The sequence below is a fragment of the Vespa crabro genome, chromosome 1 (assembly GCF_910589235.1).
Source record: "Vespa crabro chromosome 1, iyVesCrab1.2, whole genome shotgun sequence".
NCBI classification, from domain to species: domain Eukaryota; kingdom Metazoa; phylum Arthropoda; class Insecta; order Hymenoptera; family Vespidae; genus Vespa; species Vespa crabro.
Genome location: NC_060955.1, coordinates 17,797,258 through 17,819,569, shown reverse-complemented (window position 1 = coordinate 17,819,569; position 22,312 = coordinate 17,797,258). Strand labels below are relative to the sequence as shown.

Genomic DNA, 22,312 nt, shown 5'->3' with positions numbered 1-22,312 from the left:
CAAGACATCAGACAGAAGAGATCGAGTGCATTTCATAGGGAGGAAAAACTCTGACGAGTACTTGACTAGTATTGATCGATGTTAGCTCGAACGATAAAAGTTCGTATTTGAATTTCGCTGCCTTGGTTCGATAAAGATAGAAAATCTTTCAATTTAAGGACGATCACGATTATAAAAAGAAAAAAATATATATATATATATGTATATATAAGCCGTTAGTTTTGAAAGTGGGGCAAATCCATTCTGTGAAAAAAACTAGTTAAAGTTAATTGCAAATTAACATAAAATTTGTGTTTTTATTTATAAAAAAAAAAAAAAAAAAAAAAAGAAAATAAAAAACAATGCTCTTGCCCCACTTTCAAAATCAACGGCTCATATATAAAACTAAGTAAAAAATCTCCGAGTTATTTATGAATAATATTGAATAAGTAAGAAATAATAACAAATAAGTAATCTGAATTGGATTCTTTGTACAAGAATAGAAAATAAAATTTTCTCGAGTTATCGTCATTAACGAATGATAATTCTATGAAGAAGGGGAAAGAAAAAAGAAGTAATATTACTAAGAATCCGAAGAAAGGAAATAAAAAGATTCAGAGCACTGAGCTTGAATTTCGCAGCTAGTTAAATCACCGAAGAATCTTTCGTGGGAAAGCGATCATCGACACGGAAAAGGAAGTCTAAAATCTGATATGCCTCGAGAGTTCACCTACTAACATGCAGACTACATTTCTATTCTTGTGAGAGGTGCGCACTGACTCGATGCGGCGTATTCGCGAAAGCTTGCTATGGTGCACCAGTTTAACCGAAAAGCACCCGTCGAATCTTATTGAAACTTTTCGTTTGGCAAGAAACGTATCTTTGATTCGAAATTCAAAAGGATTCTCAAGTAAAATGGATGGCAAAAAGGACGAAGATCGACAATTTTTCAAGGATTCTCGTTAAAACTTTTCCAAATTGTTTATCGAAATAAATTGTTTGTCCAAATTGTTTATCGAGTAAAATGAATGAAATTTGCTATAAACTAACTCAGTACGGAAAGGGTATTTTATAGATAATATTTTTATAAGAAGGATACTTTATATACAATAAATTATCGCTAATGTATGTGTCGTAGTGAGTACGCTTAAATAATAAATAGGTATGTATTGTGAACGACGTCGTGAGACGTAAATAGTAAATAGAGTTCCAGTACGAATGCATCGGCTATACAAGATAAAATGAGAAACTATGAGGGAAATAATCCGCATGAGTTTATATATAGCCTACTCAACTTCTACTCTTTCATTCCCATATACATATTTCTCTCATTTCTCCTCACGCCTTTTCGTTAAGCTGTTCAACGCATATCATTTTACAGAGTCTATTATTAAAGAGAGTATAATTATATCAAATTGTATTGTTTTTTATATAAAATATATGATATGAATTTTTAATGACATTGATAAAAAAAAAAACAATTACATTGTCTAAACTAAACTAACTTAATCTTAGACTTGAGGATCTTCAATCGTAATATCAAGTCTATAAGTTTCCAATATATCTATTCCTTCGTTTCTTACAATCAACTTCTACTTCATTATAATCAACTATACTTCATTCTCGATACTCGCGTCTTTTCTTTCTTCCGATTGCGTTTTCCATTGTCCTCATTCCGACGTATATTTCGGAAACATTCGGCAGAAAGTCATTTGACAATAGAAAAACTATACCGGGTCCGTCTTTGTCTTCTTGTTACCAGCCACGCATGCATACGTTCACTCACATACACTACGGACGCGTCATGGCATAATTCCTTATCATAAAAAGAACAATGAATGGTCGATCCTCAAGGCTTACAATTGATCAGAAAAAAAATATTGAAATTATTTTTCGTTTTATTCATTATATTGTCATTTATTTTGATAGATTCATTTTCCCACTTTCAACTAACGTTCCTATACCTTTTAATTCCGCAATTTAATAGAATTCCATATACGTAGAATTTTTAAAAAAGGAATTCGATTTATAAATAGAATAATAGGAATATTATCAAATAAATGTTCACTCTCTTATTTTCGTCTCCGCAAGGATAGAACGGATGATAGGTAGAGAAGAGAGAAAAGGATCGTCGTATAATCCGTAAGAGGAAGCAGGATAGTCGGGATGAAATCTGGTGCTGTCAGAGAGGACATGTGCAGAAAATTCTCGCGAAGGAAACGAGCGAGTTTATAGATGAGTCCGTCGGTATTGGAAAACCTGAAGATTGAGTTTCAACGAGAATTTTCAACCTACCTTTTCTTCCCTTACCCAAAAAAACAAGAGATGTTCTCTCTCTCTCTCTCTCTCTCTCTCTCTCTCTCTCACCTTTTCTCAATAGATTTATTTTTCATAAATAGAATACTTTTTGTCCCATTTGTCTCTTTCACTAACGAATACAGTACTTTTAAATTAATTTTTTTATCCTTTCAAACACATAAATTATAGAATTCCATCGGAAAATTCTTTCAACTATTTTCGATAAGATAATATTAGATATGATAGAATAATAAGAACATATCGAAAGAATCATGACACTTTTCTTTTAATGTTGAACGGAAAAGAATAGAAAGAAATGGTCTATGGTAAAAGTAAAACGTGGGTAAAGAGGGCTGCTCGCGCGACAGCACTTAATCCGATAATTTATTTCCGGTCAACGAGCTTATGCTGCTCTTGTGTGCCACGAGATTTTCGTCGTTTGCTTTCAAGCTCAAAAGACGACGTAACTCGCTCTTTCCCTCTCTTTCCCCCCTCACTCTTTCTCTCTTTCTCTCTCTCTACTCTCTATGCTTCGTCGAGATAGGCAAAGACGAAAGCCAGACGCTTCCAACTGCCGAAGCCGTCGTTTCGAATACCAAACGGCCTCATTCAAAGTCAAAGGTATAGGAGACGCTGTAAGAAGATCGATGAAAATGATTGAACTGTCTTTAGGTACAACAAGGTTAAAAATGATCTAATAATGCGGCGAAAAAAATTCTCTCGATACAAGTTAAACAATTCAAAAGATAAATGAAAATAGTTAAGACAATATTGAAGTTCTTATTTACTTGACAAAGTAGTATCAATAAAACAATAAATTCTTTCTAAATATATTTCCAAGAATTATTTCATTTCAACTTTAACAGCTGGAAAAATATTCTTTCGTAACTTATTTTTTCATACGGCGAATGCATCATAAGTTGATAACGTCGCTTTTAAACCTTATGACGAATTTATCGTTCAGACCTATGCAAGCTTCAAAGTGTATTTGGGTATCTCGAGAAGCAGGAGTTCCTGTCTACTAAGAGGATAGATAGAGATAAAGATAGAGAGAGAAATAGAGAGAGTGAAAGAGGGGGGGGAGAGAGAAAGATGAAGGAGATGAGGAGGCGAGAGGAGATGAGCATTTCAAAAGCCCATCAGGTTAATCCAGCTTGGCGGCGATCCAAAGGTAATCATGCCCAAACAACTTGATTCGGGTGCTAACGCCCTGAGATTCTCGCGCTCGGATAGATCGAAGATGCTGTGTAACTAGAAACCTCTCTGCCAATCGTCTTTCTTGCGAAACAAAAGATAATTTTTACGATTTCACGTCGTTGTTCGCAATGGATGAAAATGGGAAGTTGAATCTTCTGTTTCTTCCTTCTCTCTCTCTCTCTCTCTCTGTCTCTCCTTCCTTTATCCTTTGAACGTCGACTCACAGAATATACGTATGGGTCTACTTTAGTAGTCTGTGGCTCTGGGGGAGAATTAATTAGAACGAAGATCACACAGCCAAAGATGACCCAACCGTACCGATGAGCGAATACGGAAGAATCCCGAGACTCACCGGAATTTCACAGTTGTCTCATTAACGAACGGAGATCGTTTCTCAAGTTACAGCCGAAGAACGAATTCCGTTCGGTAAAGGAAGTTTAGATAAACGTTCGACGGAAGAGCGCACAGAATTATTGATTATTATAAGAAAATACGATCGAGGATGATTTCTTTAACAATAAATAGAATAAATGAAATATAAAAGTATCATTCGTCATGAATCAAGGATTATAAAATAAATGTATTAAACGTTAAATCTTTTCGTTTGATATCTTAATACGTAAACGTTAATAAATAATAAAACATGAATAAATATACACGCTTATTATTTAATATTAATAATTATATAATGTTAATATAAATTATACGAGTTACTTCTTTCACGTACCGATCCATCTTTGTTTTGATAAAAACGAAAAAAAAAAGGAAAGAAAAAGAGGAAGAAAGAAAGAAAGAAGGAAAAATTTATGCGATGGTAAGAACGTGGAAATGTTGTCGCGAAACAGACCACGACACAATTTTAATGACCGGCAACCGGCATCCTAGAAAGGCGAGCATGCTTTGAAGTTCCACCTTTACCAGTCCACTATTTCTTCGCTCGCGTCGTCTTTTCTCCTCGTATTTTAAGATTGTCAAAGAAAAAGACGGAGAAAAATACGGCAACAAACATCTCTACCCCTTCGCATTTTAAGAAAACCCGACCGTTTGACCCAGGTCAGAGGGTTGGGTCTTCTAGATTTATCAGAGAAAAAGCTTTACTTTATCAACAGCTGAGAAGATCAGATCCCATATTTCTTTTTCAACTACAGATCCTCTTCTTCGTCTCTCTTTTTTCCCAAACTCTTTACTATAATCATCGCAATGATTATCACTACACACTGTTGAAAGAATGGATAAAATTTTGTTAGATTTATCGTTAACCGTTGATTAGATTTATGCTCATTTATAAATTATTATTATACGTGCAGAACTTTTAAACAATTTTTCATTTTTATCAAAATACAGCAATCGTACACTTTTCCCAATGCCGATTGCATGAAATGGTTGTGCTTAAAAGGAAGTTCCGAAATGTATTTTGCCTCCGGAACGCCATGTACTTTGTTCGGATATTCTATCGATCCAAGATTAAAAAGTAAAAGTACTTGGATCTGTATTTTCTATCCTGGTTCTATACCTTCTTTTATTATCTCTCTTTCTTTCACACGAATACGAGTTACACACGCACATACACAGACAGATATTCAGATTCTCTTTGGGCAGGATCGATTTAAAAAAAGAAAAAGAAGTATCCTTTGTAAATATAGGGCGAAATTTCGTTTCAACGGACGTCTTTAAATCGTTAAAAATTCTTCTTCTCTGAGAAACACTAGAAGACATCGTCTTTTTCATTCGATCGCAATCCGATAGGACGGAAACGTTTGACTTTCATGCGTTTCCTTAGAGTATTCCCTGTCAAAATTTACAACCAATGGCAAAGGAAATAGGAAGTACAATCGGGACACATTTTAAATTTACAATCAAGGTGTAAATTATAAACGAGCTACGTATAAAAAGAAAAAAAGAAAAAGGAAAGGAAGCAAGAATTGTTGATTTATTTTCATGATACATTGCATCTCTACGAAACAGGCTTGTAATTTCACAAATGCCGAGAAATAATAATTGCGAGATCGTTCCTCGCATACATACATGCATAGATACATATTTACCTAACTGCATACATACAAACAAATTCTGACGATTAATTACCCCGATGAATTAAACGACGCGAAGAATAAACATCCGCGTCCTAAATATTATTTTTTTCTCCGTTATACCCATCTCTCTCTTTCCCTCTCTCTCTCTCTCTCTCTTTCTCTCTCTCTCTTTCTCTCTCTCTCTCTCTCTCCATATATATATATATATATATATATATATAAATATATATATATATATATGTATATATATATGAAATAATAAAAATGCGGAAAAGTATCTAGATACTCGATATTCACTCTCCTCCATTATCCATAAATTTACTCGGCAACAGTTTCCCCTTTCCTCATGTTTACCAAATGTGCTAAAAGTTTGCTCACTGCAGCACTGCGAAATCGACCAAACTCGGTTCCTCATTAGTGACCACATTCCGAATGCACTATTCTAGGTGTAGGTATATATATCGAACTCTTCAATTTCTAGAATTTTATTGACTGACAGAAATAATGTCAATGCAAACAAAATATCGAGACGTTGAACAGTCGAAATATCTTGATGACCATGATTCATCGATCTTCTTTGACGTATATATTCGAAGAGTTCAAAAACCCCGTGGAACACTTCGAATAAAATGAAATGGAGAAAAAAAAGAAGCAAGAGAAAAAAAATGAAAAATAGATAACACAAATAAAGTAATAAAGAAAAATGCAAAGTAGAGATACGTCTTTCGTTTCGATCTTCCTTTGTATGTAATATTGTGTGTACATATATATGTATGCGTGTATGTGTGTGTATGTGTGTGTATATATATGTATATGCCCTATTCACGATAAATGTCATCGTAAAAAGCTACGCGTGAGCATTCTCGAAGCGACCTATACTTCGCGACGATGGGGTTCGACTTGACGATGCTTTCTCATAAAACTTATCTTTTCGCTTAAATTATTCGCGGAGTAAAAGAGCGACCCTGTAAAGGAGGGTAAGAGACATAGAATAAGAAGAAGAAGAGTGAGTGAGAGAGAGAGAGAGAGAGAAATAGTGAGAGAGGAGGGGGAGAGAGAGAGAGAGATAAGATGGTCGGTAGTGAAGATGAGAAGAACGAAAAAAAGGTTGAATAAAGTGAGTTTGAAGGTGTCTTCGAAGCTCCGCGCGTAAAACTTCAGTTTCATCTTTTTCCACACGTAGTAGCGTAAAGAGTTTCATTCGTAAGGCAAAGAGCTTTGATCTACGAACCGGAATTAAGTATCGAATGGGTCGTAGAATGTTGCGACTGCTCGTCTTCGTACATTTTTTAACTTCTCAGTAAAGAAATAGAAAGAGAAAAAGACGATGAGAAAAGGCTGAGAGGGACGTTAGTAAAAGGCAAAGGAATTCAAGCAGTCGTTCGTTCGACAAAGAGAAGGATGGAGAAAGGTTGAGAGAGAAAGAGAGAGAGAGTAGAAAAGACATTTTGAAAGCCTCGAAAAGCAAAAAACATGGCGTCCTGCGTACATACTCGTTGGAAAAACTTTTACATTCCGGGTATGTACCGCAAACCAACTGCCGAAGGTAAACCGCAATAATTCGCGAGTGTCCCATATCAAAAAACTTTTTCATGCTTGCACACAAAAGTATCCCAAGGCCATTACACTTTTATATAGTGTAAAATGACTCCGTTAAAGACACATTATGTTACTTGCAATTTAAGTTATATCTTACTCATTTATCTTTCTCATCGAATGAAACGAATCTCTACTAATTTCGATTTTCACGAAAATATCTTATTGCCTGTTTTTCAGTTTCAGTTAATTTTTTTCTAAAATTTAATATCCGCGATAAAAATAAATTCCATTCACATTTATTGACATTAAAAATTCTATAGAATTCACACCTCTCTTCGTTAATATCTAAAATACGACACTTCGTTCTTGGAAAAGTAGGTCTTCTCGAACAAACCAGGAAGAGAAGAAGAGAGGAGTGTTTCCGATAATAATCTTCGTCCACATCCTGTCAGGTCCAAGACGATCTCCGTGCAATTTGCTCTAACTGTAGAAAGGATAGAAACCGGAAAGAAAACTCGCTTGAACGTTAGTGAAAGAAAGAGAGAGAGGGAGAGAGAGAATAAATGAAAGGGAAAGAGAGAGAGAGAGAGGAAGAGGGAGAGAAAGAGGGAGAGAAAGAAACAGAGAGATAAGGTAGTTATATAGTCACGTACATGTGTGTTCGTACGTGTGCATCTACCTCGGCGTATATTTTTTGAAGAGAAAAAGAAAAAGAGAAAGGAACGGGGGAGGAACGAATTCGACTAACAATATCGTATCTCTTAAAAGTACATACGTGCGAGGAATATCGCGTCCTGTCGAATGGCCAGTGGCGAGTATTCGCGATACGCCTCGACGTAGATATCCAACGTTCGTAGCTACGACTCCGAACAGCAACCGTCCGATCCAGAAACATCGATAAACCGTTGCAGTATAACGCGAGCTACGGTTTCAATAAGACCCGTTCTCCTTTTCGTCTCAAGGAGAAGGGGAAATGAACGAACGAATGAACGAAAGAACGTGGCTATCAGAGCGCGATGAAAACGACATGACCGACAAAATTTTACAAAGATTTCGGATGTACAATATTTTGTATATTTCGATTCATCAAGAAAGAACACTTAAATCATCCTAGTCTTCTCAAATACTATTTTTCATTCGAAATATATCATTACTTTTGTTCGTTATATTAATTATTTGATTAATTTAAATCGATAGCAATACAGTTACAATTGTATTTTATTGGATAGTATTTGCTTTGAGCTTCGTAATCTAATCGATTCTTTAAAAGAAAGAAGAATTCACGAGGGATTTTTGAGAGATCGTTGAACGAGAAGATAGCGGAACCAGCTGCTTTTGGTAAAAGCGTTCATTCATGAGAACCACAAGGACGGTTGCATATTTGGCACAGTCTCAAAGAATGTAACCGGTGTCGAGGATCGAAATATTTTTCTCTCAACCGTAGCACGGTTGGACGGACCACTACTTGACAGATCATTCGTCACGCGTACGAGCAACGTCACATACCGCTTGTGTAAACGTCCGGCCGAAATGTCGTCTCGTCGTCTCGTCTCGTGCGAAGAATAAGACCTCTCAACGTAACTTGGAAAAGAGGGAGAGAGAAAGAGAGAGAGACAAAGCAAGAGAGACAAAGAAAAAGAGAGAGAAAGAAAATGAGAGAGAGAGAGAGAGAGAGAGAGAAGGGAGAAAGAGAAATGAGAGGAAAATGGCGACACGGAATATCCCAATTTAGACTCTCGAGAAGAATCCACCCACGCGGTCCATACTATTTTTAGCCGACGTTCTTAACTCGGCTTGCTGCTGCAACTCTCGACGATAGTTCGACGTTTTTTCTTGCGAGAACGACGCCAAGAAAATCTCTTCCGGAAAGAATATATGCGATGTGAGCGAAGAAAAGAAAGATAAGAAGTACAAAAAAAAAAGTAGAGTAAAATAAGGATAGCAGAGAGAGAAAGTGAGTGAGTGAGTGAGTGAGTGAGTGAGAGAGAGAGAGAGAGAGAGAGAGAGAGAGAGAGAGAGAGAGAGAGAGTAAAATGAGGAAGAAGAAGAACAGGAGATTCTAAATGTCTTACATCGAGCTACGCAACGCAAAAAGGCTGTTTTTCGAGCAAACTTATTTTCAGGCTGGATTAGCTCGGAAATGCATTGGTAGAGAACTATCGTATCTTCGTATCTTCGTCTACCCTTCGTCTTCTTCTACCTACCGTCTAGTTTATTGGAGTTTCTTCGTTTGTACATATATATATATATATATATATATATATATATATATATATATACTTTTCAAATGTAGATAGCTATATATACATATATATATAAAGAAGATCTAACTTATCTGGATATGAAAGCTTTCAATTCTAGGATCGCCGAGAACTCGTAATAACAAATTACAAAGTTAGACCTTTCTAATTCCTCATCCATCTATTTTGTTCCTTTTGTTAATCCTTTTTCGGATAACCATAATACATGTATCGGCAAACGTAAAATTGCTTATTTGCAACATGTTTCATATAGTCGTTTAAATATAGATGATTCCTTTTTATAGTAGCACGTAAAGTTATCACATGAACGGATATGAGCTCGGAAGATCATAATTTAAGGAACAAAATTAACTTCGAGTGATATTACGTGCGGCACGGTTGAGAGAGCTTCAGGAAAAATTATGGCCTCAGATAATATTGGAAATATAACGTTGGACATCCGTGAATCCACCGGGTTTTCCAGTTCGCATGCACGTGCTTTCGGACTTGAAAAAATAAAAAGAGAATAAGATAAACGAGGGAGAAAGAGAATAGAAGAAGGAATAATTAATTATCGCAAAACTGCCTCTTCACTTGTGATAATGCTTTCCAGTCTTCAACGAGTTCCGCTCTTCCGTGGTCTCGCTCATCGAAGATTTTTTTATTAACGTACGCGATAACGTCTGATAATAATGACGCTTTCATCGGCTCAGTAAATCTTTCCGAGAGAAAGAAAAAAAAAAAAGATAATATACCGATGCCGACGGAATGCTAAATGGCGTCTCGTCGAGAGAATTAAAATATCTCCGAAAGTGTATTAATCCCGTTAAATCTATATGATCGATGAACAAACGATAAAAATCGAATAAGAGGATCGGGTCTCTGCTTTAACGGAGATTCTTCTGAATTTTATTTATAAAGATTCTTTCTATCGATTGACGCGAATACTTCGATTAAACTTTAGGATTGATATCAAACAAAAAGTGTTATTTCAATATCGCTTTTTAGTTCGCTATAAAGATAACGACGAGGACGAATAATGGAATACCAGATTCAAGTGAAAATAAGAAAAATTTAAATAACAGGTACAATTATCTAGCATTTGAAAGCAAATGGCTTAATAATACTGAACGCAATTGATTTTTAAAGCTTTCTGTTCAAAGCCTTATGAAAACGTAAATTATTTCCGCTTGAAAGTCTATTAAACTATGCCCGTAGTAATTAAACTGAATTATGGTAGAAAAGATTGAGATTTAAATTTATCACAAAAAATTTAACTTTTCAATCAATACGTCAAAAAAATAATTGATTTACAATTATTATTATCTTTTTATTTCTTGAATTATTATTTAATATTTAATCAATACGTTTTTCATTATTCTTCTATGATACGAATCAATCGAATGAAATGGAAGATCGGTTTAGAAAGAAGAAAAATGTAGAATTCAAACTCGTACTTAGAGTATAGAATCTAAACTCGTTTTAGACAAGTACGGTTGAAGTATGTCATCTAAGCGGACAAAGCAAAGAAAGATTCGTTGAGAGAATTTGCGAAGGTTGAATAGGTGCGTGCTTAAGGAAGAATGAAAGAAGAAAAAAGAAAAAAAGGAAGAAAGGGAGAAAGAAAGAAAGAGAGAGAGAGAGAGAGATGAGAGAGAGATAAGAGAGAGAGAGAGAGAGAGAGAATGAGAGAGAGAGAGAGAGAAAATGAGAGAAAGAGAGAGAGAGAAAATGAGAGAAAGAGAAAGAAGAGAGAAAGGAGGAAGAGATTGAAATTAAGAAGGGAGGAGAGGGAGAAAGAGTAAGAACAGAAAAGAGGAAGCGCCTAAAAGGAGTTAAAGATCTCAGCAAAGGGCATCGATCTTCTGCTTTTGATTGTTTCCAAAGGAAATCCGACAAAAGGTGAAATAAGGAAAAGAAAAGGGTGAAAGTTTACGAAAGTAAATTATGTGCCGTTTTTCTTAATACAGCAAATGTTACTTCAGTTGATTGTTAAAAATTATGTGCAAAAAGAAAATCTGATATATATATATATATATCACATATATATCATAAGTGATGTTGTTAAAGTTTACAATATTTAAAAACTTGCAATATTAAATGGTGTTAAATAAAATACTACTCACTTTTCGAAATAATAAATAAACGAATGACGATCGAATAAATAATTGTTAATATTATCGGCTCGTTCCTCTAATTCTTCGCAACATTAGTGGATTATAATTTTTATAAATATACTCTGTAATCCACAGGACTACCCGTTAATATCGTTTTAATTATATCCATTTGCTCAATATTTTAAAATCAATTATTAAACAATGATTGAATTTTATAAATATATAAATTAATCAATTTCGATATGGACATTTATCAATCATTTTATATTGTACATTCGATTCGTCGTATCCTATATCAGTGAGATACGTTTTAAATTTGGATTTATAATAACGTAGTTTTTTTTTTTCAATTTATTAGCAGAATTAATACTCTTTTACATAGTTTCATATGTGTTCCATCTATGTTCCCGTTTCCATCAAATGAAATCCTACCAATCTAATCGTACGATATAATCTTGTTAACACATCTTTTATCTTTCATTACTATCATTGATCAGCAATAATTGATTTGACACGTTTAATTATTAGGAATTTGACGTTCGATCAGTGTAATTGATAAACATATATAAATTTGTATATATATTATGTATATGTATATATATATTTATATATATGTAGGCAAAGGAAGAACTTGAAAGGAAAGGATAAACTCGCCAAAGCAATTAAATATATGACATAACATAGTTGCCATCGACGTTGACCAAATTACGAGTTATTACTATATTTTAACGGTATTATCTCTAATCTTCTCTCTCTCTTCTTCTCTCTTTCCCTTTCTCTCTTTCTCTCCCTCTTCCTCTTTGCCATCCTCTACCTTCACCTCATCTCTATCACTATCTCTTCACATGTTATCATTAATATTCAAAACCTTTCGTGCGTTCAACGTTAAATTATGCATACAGTCCCAATAACCATCACCCTGCTCGCGGCTAGAAACTAGTCCGCAGTGCTCGGTCATCGTAATCGATAATACCAATGACGTATCAAAAATACAAAATCGTTTCGAGAGTTAAGTTTTCCTAAATAAGTAAAGAATCCTTCACAGTAAATTATTATTCATGAACTGAAAATAACGTGAAAGGGAAGAGAGAACGGTTTGAATCCTGTCAATGAGTTAAGTTCATTTAATTTTAATTTTATCCTTTGATCTAAAAATTAGCAAACGTTTAGTATCCCGCATCCTTGGATAAGGGTTGTATTAGCAAAGGATTCGTATGATGAGAACAAAGAAACGTAGAATCCAAGATTTTTCAATGGTTTAACTCGCAAGAGCTGTCCGGATACTTTGACGCCGGATACTCTCAGTCACTTCCTGAGGGTGGCAAAGAAAGAAAGAGAGAGAGAGAGAGAGAAAGAGAGAGAGAAATAGAGAGAAAGAGAAAGAGAGAGAAATAGAGAAAAAGAGAAAGAGAGAGAAATGGAAAAAGATAGATAGATAGATAGATAGATAGATAGATAGATAGATAGATAGAAAGAGAGAGAAAGAGAGAAAGAGAGAAAGAGAACGAAGAAGCTCGTGAAAACTCTGTGGGAGAAGGTACGAAAGGAATAGGGGGAGTAAGGGGAAAGTTCTTTAGAGATGCTTTCAACGTTAAAAGCGACTTTTGAATCGCCGCGAGCCCCATCGTACATCGAGTGCCCATCGACCATAGGTTCCAACTGCTAAACTTTTCACGCCATTGACTACCTATTGGGTTCAAATCCGTCGTATTTACTGTTTCTCGGTCTTTGTCCTTCGAACTTGCCACGATAAAGCTGGATTACGGTTTCGAAATCTCAAGAGGAGAGACTAACGCTTCGAAATTAGAAAAATTAGAAATATTTGAAGAAAACTCCGTGGCAAAGTCTCGTAAATTTATCGAGATTCAATCGAGTTATTTAAAGACTCGACTTTTAATAGAACTTATAGATCTTTGTTTGATTTCATTTTTATATTTTATTTTCGTGAAATTGTGGAATACATATGAAATAAAATAATCAAATAAATAAAAAAAGAAGTAGTTAAGGTGACGAGAATTGTTTGTCCTTCTATATGACAAACTAATATTGTACAAATATTGCTTCAATATCACACTGATATCGATAAAATATTGGCATTCGATATTACGGCAATGTCGTATGCGAACATTCTGCCGTCGTGCGAAAGAATGTTATATTAATTTTAGCAACGTATCGATAGGTTATTGAAACACAAATGTGTTCATACGAATTGGTAGATGATATGCATTGAAAGTTAGTTTATATATATATATATATATATATATTTATATACATAGATATATAATACTAATTACTCACTACCACGTTAGTATTTGCTATCAGTATAATATATCAATATCGAGACAAATTGTTTCATAATAGAGTAATATTGTGGAGGTAATTAATACACAGCATAACATAGCCCGTATAAGTTTGGTGGAATCGACTTTCAATAGAAAGTTACCGTGTTGATAATGTTAATCTATCATACTATGAATATATACTTATATATATATATATATATATAAAAACCTATGTAATAATTAATTTTCAAATATTTAAATGATCAATACTACAATATTCTATACTAATTCACTAAATATTCTATAATAATTCAATAGTCATATTGAATTTCAGACGCTTTTTATTGTTGAAATCTATATATTGTAGATATAAAATATATTATAAAAATTATATAAAAGCATAACAACCGAACTGATTTTCAAATTTAACAATTATAAAATAACACAGATTTAAATGAAAAGAATGTTCATGTTGGTGATAAAAAATGTATAGTAACTATTCTATCCATTATTGGAATATCTAATTATTATTGATCTGATGTTCAAACAAGGAAAGCAAAATACGAATTACCTATATTAAATTAACATTGACAATATAATATGATGTGACAACGTTAAGTATAACATGCATACTGTTTCTATAGAAAACTTCGTTAACATCGTCATTAATTATATCCAGTGAATAACCATCAAACCGATGTTATATTTTATGACACATTCTACCAGATTGAATCAGTCTAAATAAAATATAAACTAATATGAATATCGGCCAATGTTAGAATATAACGATGATAGTAAACTCACACAAATCGAAATATTGCAAATTTAAAGATTTATACAAGAATGATTTTGAACTCTATATATATATATATATAAAATTAAAACATGGGGTTCGCCAACTTTTCATTTTTCTTCGTGAAAAAAGTTTTACAATGTACACATGTATATATAATACTGATTGATACATACATATATATATTAATTATATTATATAATTGACTTATATATATATATTGATATATTAATATATTGATATATATATATTGATATATATATATATATATATATCAATTATTATCTAAAATATTAAATTCGTCAAGAGTAAAATATAATCGGTTTTTAATATTTTATAACTACTGTAAAAGAATATCTGTAATCACGAATAAAGAAAATAAAAAAATAAAAAATACTTAAAAAGCAGACATACGGAAACGCACATCAATGTATATACTACTCTACAAACTAACTTTTGATCGGTCATGGTGACCTCAGTGGGTTAGTGCATCGATCGCCCTCTTATGACCCTTTTCGTGGTCGATGAACGAGACCATATATTATTTCCGCGCGTCGAGCACGATTAGATATTACCAGTGAGTATTATGGAGCCACAACGTGGAGATCTTTCAATTGAGATTTCGTGAATTAAATCTTTTATGTCGAATACTCATCGTTTCCTACAATATATTTAAATATGGTGTATAGAATAGAAAAAAAGTTAATCTGTTTTTTTATTTACAAACGTAATAAAAAGAAAGAAATATAGTAATTCAATCAATGATTAACTTTCAAGGCACTAAAACATGGAGTCCGCCTACTTTTTATTTTTCTTCGCAAAAGAAGTTTTACAACCGTTCATTGATCGATTCTCAGAAAGCGACACGAAAACATCAACCTTCTTTCTTATGGACATTCTGAGCAAGGTCGAGCATATACGAGCAAGGCCGTCACTTTTTCTCATTCTTAGTATGCTTCCGGGAAATCACGTGGATCGGTCGTATTTCTATTCGTTTCTACCATATTCTGAAGATAGTGATTCACGCGTTCTATATTTTACGAATGAATGAATTTAATTCATTTAAATTCGTCTTACAAAGATCTTTTTATACGTAAATACGAGAAGTTCCTAAACGTTTCTTTGTTTGCCCCATAACAGAGTTTTATCTCTTGTTATGTGCTATGATAAAAACAACGACTGACATTGTTAAAATGGAGGTTATCTTCGTCAGTTATCAGTATTCATACTTCGGAGATGAATCGTTCGTAATTTAATTAACTCTGATATCAAAACTTTAAATAGAAATAAAACGGTATCAGAAGACTTCATACATTTTGACACGTACTTACACTAATTCACTTTTTCATCGACAATATTTGTACAGATATTTCTTTTGTTTTCAATCTTAAATGGAATATGAAAAGAGATAGAAAGTGAGTCAGTTAAGGGAAGAAATATACATTCTAATGATATTTAGTCTCATAATTTAGTCTGCGGACTCAGTTTACTGTTGGAAAATCAACGCTTAATTATTCTATTAAGCCCATGGCTTCGTAGCCACGTGTTCATATTCGACTACCGCTGCACGAAGCAAAATCATCTCATCCTCCCTCTCTCTTTCTCTCTCTCTCTCTCCCTCCCTCTCTCTTCCTATCTCTATTTCTCTATCTATGCATCCATCCATCTAATTATCTGTCTCTATCTCTCGTTGAACACAGAAGCCAAAGCAAGCAGACTGAATCGAATACAAGCTACCACGATCCAAGAGTATATCGATGTCCTCTAAATTATTCGTTCAGTATTACCAGATTATTATCCTCGTGTCATCGCAGTATAACCTTACCACTTCTCTCTCAGCAAAATCCTAACCGAATGCATTGGTCGAAATTTCACAGAGATAAATTCGTTTCCTGTACAAATTTATCTCATTTCTAATCAAATTTCAACACAAATGATTACTAGTTTACTAAGATATTGTGATTTTTGATTGTAATTGCTTTATATACTGTATTTATTTTTATAAATTGAATAATTGAATCAATAAAAAAAAATATATATATAAAAATATGGTCATATGTATGATATCAATTTTTTGCTTAAAACAGATAAACGCTTTTACGAATGTAAAAATTCTATCATTATCATATTATCAATTTTAACTTGATCATTATACATCGTCTTATTTTTCTCTTATTCTGGAAAAAAAACACTCACAAAACATCATTGTTATTTATTCAAAAGTATTTTATTATGCTTTTCATAAATTCTCTTTCTCTCTTTAAACGATATGATATATATATATATATATATATATATATATATATATATAAATACATATATATTTACTTATGCGTATCTATTTGTCTGCCTATACGCAGAATTTAGTAGACAAAGGAATAAATAGGCCATAAAATGTAGGAAAGCTCGATGATAAAGTGGGACGCTCGATTCACGGATCAAAATATTCGAAAAAAGATATTACTCGGGATATAGGGAAATATACGAAAAGAAGATCGACTGGCGGATATCTCGAAGGAGAATGGCGAAGTTGGCGAAGATGAGAAGAGAGAGACCCTGTTCTCACTTTTCCGATAGAATACTAGAATGCCCGAGCGAATGGAGAGCATCTCGTTTTTCGAGACCTATTCTTTTTTCTCTCTTCTTCTTTTTCTTCTCCTTTTCTTCTTCTCCCCTTTTTCTTTTTTTTCTTTTCTTTTTATTTTTTCCTTTCGTTCGCCATGAATACTTAACGCTCGGATAAGGACCTTCCGTGAAAACCTAAAGAAGAGCACAGAAAAAGAAAAAGAATAAACCGGTGTTCTTCACTTTGCGGTTTCGTTAGTTCTCTCGATTTCATGGAGTAGCAGAGAAATCGAACGAGCGTCTTATGAAACGTAATGAGACAGGGAAAGAAAAAGAGAGAGAGAGAGAGAGAGAGTGAGAGAGAGAGAGAGGGAAGTAGCAGATAAATGAGAATGAATTAAAGAAAGAAATGTCGAGATTAGGACGAAAAGTAAAAGAATAAAAAGATAGTAGCTGCGAGAGGCTACTACAATGTAACGAGTGTGTAGTAAGAGTTACGAAGAGACATTACGAAAGTTTCAAAGGAACTGCAATAAGAGAACTACAAATTCGTTATTTTCGTTATACGTTCAAATTGAATCCATGCTGGCAAAGAACTATCACGACCTGGATTAGCAATTATAATTTTTGAGCGAATACGGTGATGGTGCAGCCATCTGGCTCGTGGTATTCTCAATGGTTCGTTGAAATTTTCAAAAGGTGTCCGCTTCTATGCTTCTCTTTCTTTTATTATCTCTTTTTCTCTCTCTCTCTCTCTCTCTCTCTCTCTCTCTCTCTCTCTCCCTCTCTCACTTCGTCTCTATTTCCATTTGAATTGTACTTCTCAATATTTCGAACTAATGTAATAAACGAATCTAATTAAAAAATAATTATACAAAGCATATAGTATGTTTACATTACTAACATTAATAATCTTTTATTTGTTCAATATTTTGTTTCAAAATTAATGAGATTTTTAATTTAAAAATAATGGTATTAGAAAAAATATAAGAAGATACTTCCTTATAACGCTATTATTACTAATGCATCTGAATGTATTAAAATGGTATTAGATTCTAATGCTTCGTCGATTCATCTCGATATAAAGATTCACGTATTTCTATTTTAAACGCTAGTCATTCCGTTCGTTGAAAAATTTTATAAGGTATCCAGAACCCGTAATGGTTTGAAGTGGAAAGTTTCGATGACATTCATGAAATTCGACGATACGGTTAGATAATTCCTTTTCCTTTTTCTCTTCCCATTTCATACTTATTACTACTCTCGTCAAACTGATTTCCATATCCTTTATTAACCACTCACTTTTAATTACTCTTCAAAGTGATCATTTCGGTCAATGAAATGGTCTTGATTGCCTTATCGAATATATTCGCAGAACAAAATGAAAAAAAAGGAAGAGAGAAAGAGAGAGAGAAAAATAGAGAGAAAAAGCCACGATTTGAAGCAAGAATGATCGTCGAATAATTCTACGTAGATTCGTTTCCGTACCAACCTTCGGTATTATACCTAGTGAAAGAAGAGTTCGAATAAAACTAAGAAAAAAGAGGCAGGGAGAATTGGAGTGATGGATCCAATAACTCTTCGCGAAACAATAAAATCTACGAACAGCGGTTCTGACATTTCGACGCGCATGGCGTGGATATCAGAACAGAGTTCGGTTTTTCTTTTTCCCCCTTCTATCTATCTATCTTCTTTTATTTCTCAACTTCTTTTATTTTATTTGTTTCTTCCTCATATTTTTGATCTACATTAATTGGAGAGTATTTAAAAGAAACTTTCCTTGAAAAAATGACGATAAACGGAGATAGAAAAAAAAAGAGTGAAACAACTTGGGTGCGATGAACTATAAGTCCTTTAATAAAATCTGTGAAAAATACGCAACGAAATCTCCGGGAGTAAGAATTGGAGCAGTTGGCCCCATCGTTAAATAGGATTCCATTCCATCTTGATTTAATTTGGATAAATGGGACACTCGTGCGAAAGAACCGGCAATGGGAAAGGCAAAGGAAGAGAGTAGAGAGATAGTGAAGGAGAGAGATGGCAAGGAAGAGGCTGGTCGATTTGTGATGAGGGAAAGAGGTGAAGTCGGGCCGAAAGCAACGATTAATTGATGAGAATTCGCCTTAGAACAATGACTTTCTCGAGTAAGCTAGCGAACCGAATGGCCGTCCCAGACGGCGAGGAGACAGTTATTCTCATCAGGAATGGCCCATTCTACGGAGAAGATATTCCAAGATTTTGTGAGAGAATTGTAAAGAGTTCCGTCGACTTGCCACGGCGACGCTTACGCGCAATGAACTTTCTCATCTCGTTCACATTTTTACTGCGACACGTAGAACACCGACGTTGGAAGATGCAAGAGCGACCAAGAAAGTTAGAGAAAAAACATAAAAGATAAAGAAAGAGATAAAGGATAAAAGGGGAAGAGAAATGAAAAGAAACCGCTTCGCGTTGTTCCTTCCTCTTCACTTCTTCCTCTTTCCTCTTTTTCCATCTACCATCTCTCTTCTTTTCTCTTTCTATCCTTATGATATCACCATTGCATTCTGTATAAAATGATGAGGTAAGAGGATGTTTTTTCATGGAGAATACACGTTAAAAATTTAATAAATGAGACCTTTAGATCTTGAACAAGCCATCCAAGTTAGAATCTCACGGAGTTCGCACTTTGAATGCACTAGGAACGTTCCAAAGCCTTGACTGGATGACCGATTCGAAGGCGTTGCTTCGTTCTCCTTTCTACGAAGAAAAATAAATAGAACGAATAGCTTACGAAGTTATCTCGTTAACGCAGGAGTCAAATGAGATATATACGTAAAACAATATAATAAAACGACTTCGGGGTTTCGTAATGTTACCGGGGTAATTCGCACGTTTAATTAAATTTACCCCTAATCGTTTATAAAATGAATTTCTGAAATTAGGGCATATTAAAATTGATGAAAATTGCGAGGGATGCTACTTTGAATCACGAAACGATAGTATTCGGAGAAGGGTTAAAACATCGTTACGAGAATAAATGTGGCAGACCTTGTAGGACGATCAAGTGTAATTACTATCATGAAACTTCGAATGTCACCGAAAATACGAATTTTACTACTTTTTATCGTTAAAACGATGTATAATGAAGAAATGGGATATGATAGCGTGACTCCTTTCAAATGCACTCTTCCCATTCATTGCGATTCTATTTTCTTTTATCATTCTGTTCTTTCTTCCCTCTTTTTCTGTCTCTAGCCACCTATCTCCGGATAAACCTCTACTTTTTGTCCCATCATTTTTTGCTAAATTTCATCCCAAAAAATGTGGTATATAAAGCTGATAACATTATCATCCTTTTGAAAAATTCACGCAAGTGGAAAATATATATCTATATTATATTAATATATATCAATAATATATATATATATATATATATATAAATATATTTAATATACATACATATATGTATATTATCAATATTTTCTATCAATTGTAGTAAACTTTATTTGTAAGATTGATATCTACTTCGTCTCAACCTTTTTTCTTTCTTTCTTTCTTTCTTTCTTTTCTTCGAAGAAACGACTATAATTATGTTAATATGTAATTCCAGCCACGATTGTAGTGTTTTCCTTGGTTTCCTTTTACAAAGGATAACGAAGGAGGTCGAAAAGACTTTTGAAGTGCGGCCTCGTTTGCGTGTGATAAAGAATAGAACGCAAAAAATAGTGATAGAGAGCGAACCGTGAAGGAGAATGAAAAACGAGAACCCCAGAAAAGAATTGAGTACGATAAAAAAGAGTCTGTAAACATAGTGCAAATATAACGATATTTCTCAAACAATTCTAAAATTGTATAGATCATTGTATAATTTTCGATTGTCGCAATCCGTTACAGCTACAGTGGAAACTCGTTTGAGAAATAAATCGACGAAAATATCTTCCTCCGTTCAATCAGGGCAAATACGAAAATTTTTTAAAAGTAGAAAGAGAGTATGAGGAATTCGAATAAATGGATCGATCGATTTTAAGTCGCCGAATTTATTTTTATTTACAATAATAATTTTATTCACAATAATTCACAGACAACATTCATTTGTTTTGTTCTAAGAATAGTATCGAATTATGGAATTCATTATTTATATCTATTAGTGATATCTAAATGAAATTTAGGTTCAGTCTGTTAACCGGAGATGACGAGTTAATCCGTCCCGAAGATTTTTGACTTTATCACTCTCGTGATAAAAGAACAAGTAGATCATTTGTTTCTCACACGAATAAAAAAAAAAAAAGAAAGAAACAAAGAAATAAAAAACGTTATACAGAATGTGTGCTCAAATATTCCGGTGGAATTTTGAAATTTTATAAGAAATTTAATTGTGAACAAAATGTTTCGTACAAACATGAGTCACATAAAAGTGCTTCCTTAAAAGTTAACCCCCAAGGATTTTTGAAATCACGGTTATTTCATATATTATTATAAATATCAAAGAAATTATGCATTTTTTTTCTTTACAAAGAACATATAGATAATATAGATTTCGTAGATTTTGAGATAACCAATCTCATCGATCTTTCCCGGTTAAGGGTAAAAAGGAAGAAAAAAGCAGAGAAACACAAATTCACAAGTATCGATTCGCTTGATAAATCAATATTTAACTACATGTATGTTTAAGTAACCTAGGCGGCCTCTCTACGTGAATCAACATTATACGAGCCATTGAAGGATGCGTTTAAATCAAAGTACAGACACCTTGGAATCTTTCTCATTTCCTTTATTGCAGTTTCTTTAATCAGCTTTAAGTTACATTTACCTTAATCAGATTTTCCCTTATTTCGATTTAACGTCGCGTAAGTTGTAACTAAATTTACGAGCACGAATACGGAGAATGAACGTCCGCGTGTATCAGAATACTACCGAGCAAATAACAGAGAACGTGCCAATCGTAAAGCACGATCGAGGATGAAAGAATCCTCGTGAAGAAGGAAAACAACGGACAAAACATTTCCGATCGGAAGGAATGGAGACCGGCGTCGAATGGTATCGCAGTAGAGGATATTCGATGATAAATAATTAACCCGCGAAACGCCTGACAAGCGATCCTTATCAATATTCATTACTCGCAATCACGCTTCGGCAGGAAGCCATGAGCTTTGCTCTCGCCACGACATCGATCGGAGTTCTCATTCTGGATTGCAACAAAATCGGCTGAGTTATTAAAATATCGCTCGCGCATACGAACGACCATTTGAAAAAAAATTTTTTTCCTCTCTTCCCTTTAGAAAATAAT

The 22,312-nt window shown here is 33.9% G+C and overlaps 1 protein-coding gene across 14 annotated transcripts in view; it reads right to left on the bottom strand.

Annotated features, from left to right (window-relative positions):
- LOC124427343 overlaps window positions 1-22,312 on the bottom strand; it is a 240,929-nt gene that overhangs the window by 177,969 nt on the left and 40,648 nt on the right. For 3 of the 14 annotated variants that reach the window (XM_046970208.1, XM_046970243.1, XM_046970267.1), the window contains exon 2: window positions 19,661-19,782. The exons of the other annotated variants lie outside the window; for them this stretch is intronic. The gene's annotated coding sequence lies outside the window, so the exon portion shown is untranslated. The remainder of the gene's footprint in view (window positions 1-19,660; window positions 19,783-22,312) is intronic. 14 annotated transcript variants of the gene reach the window in all.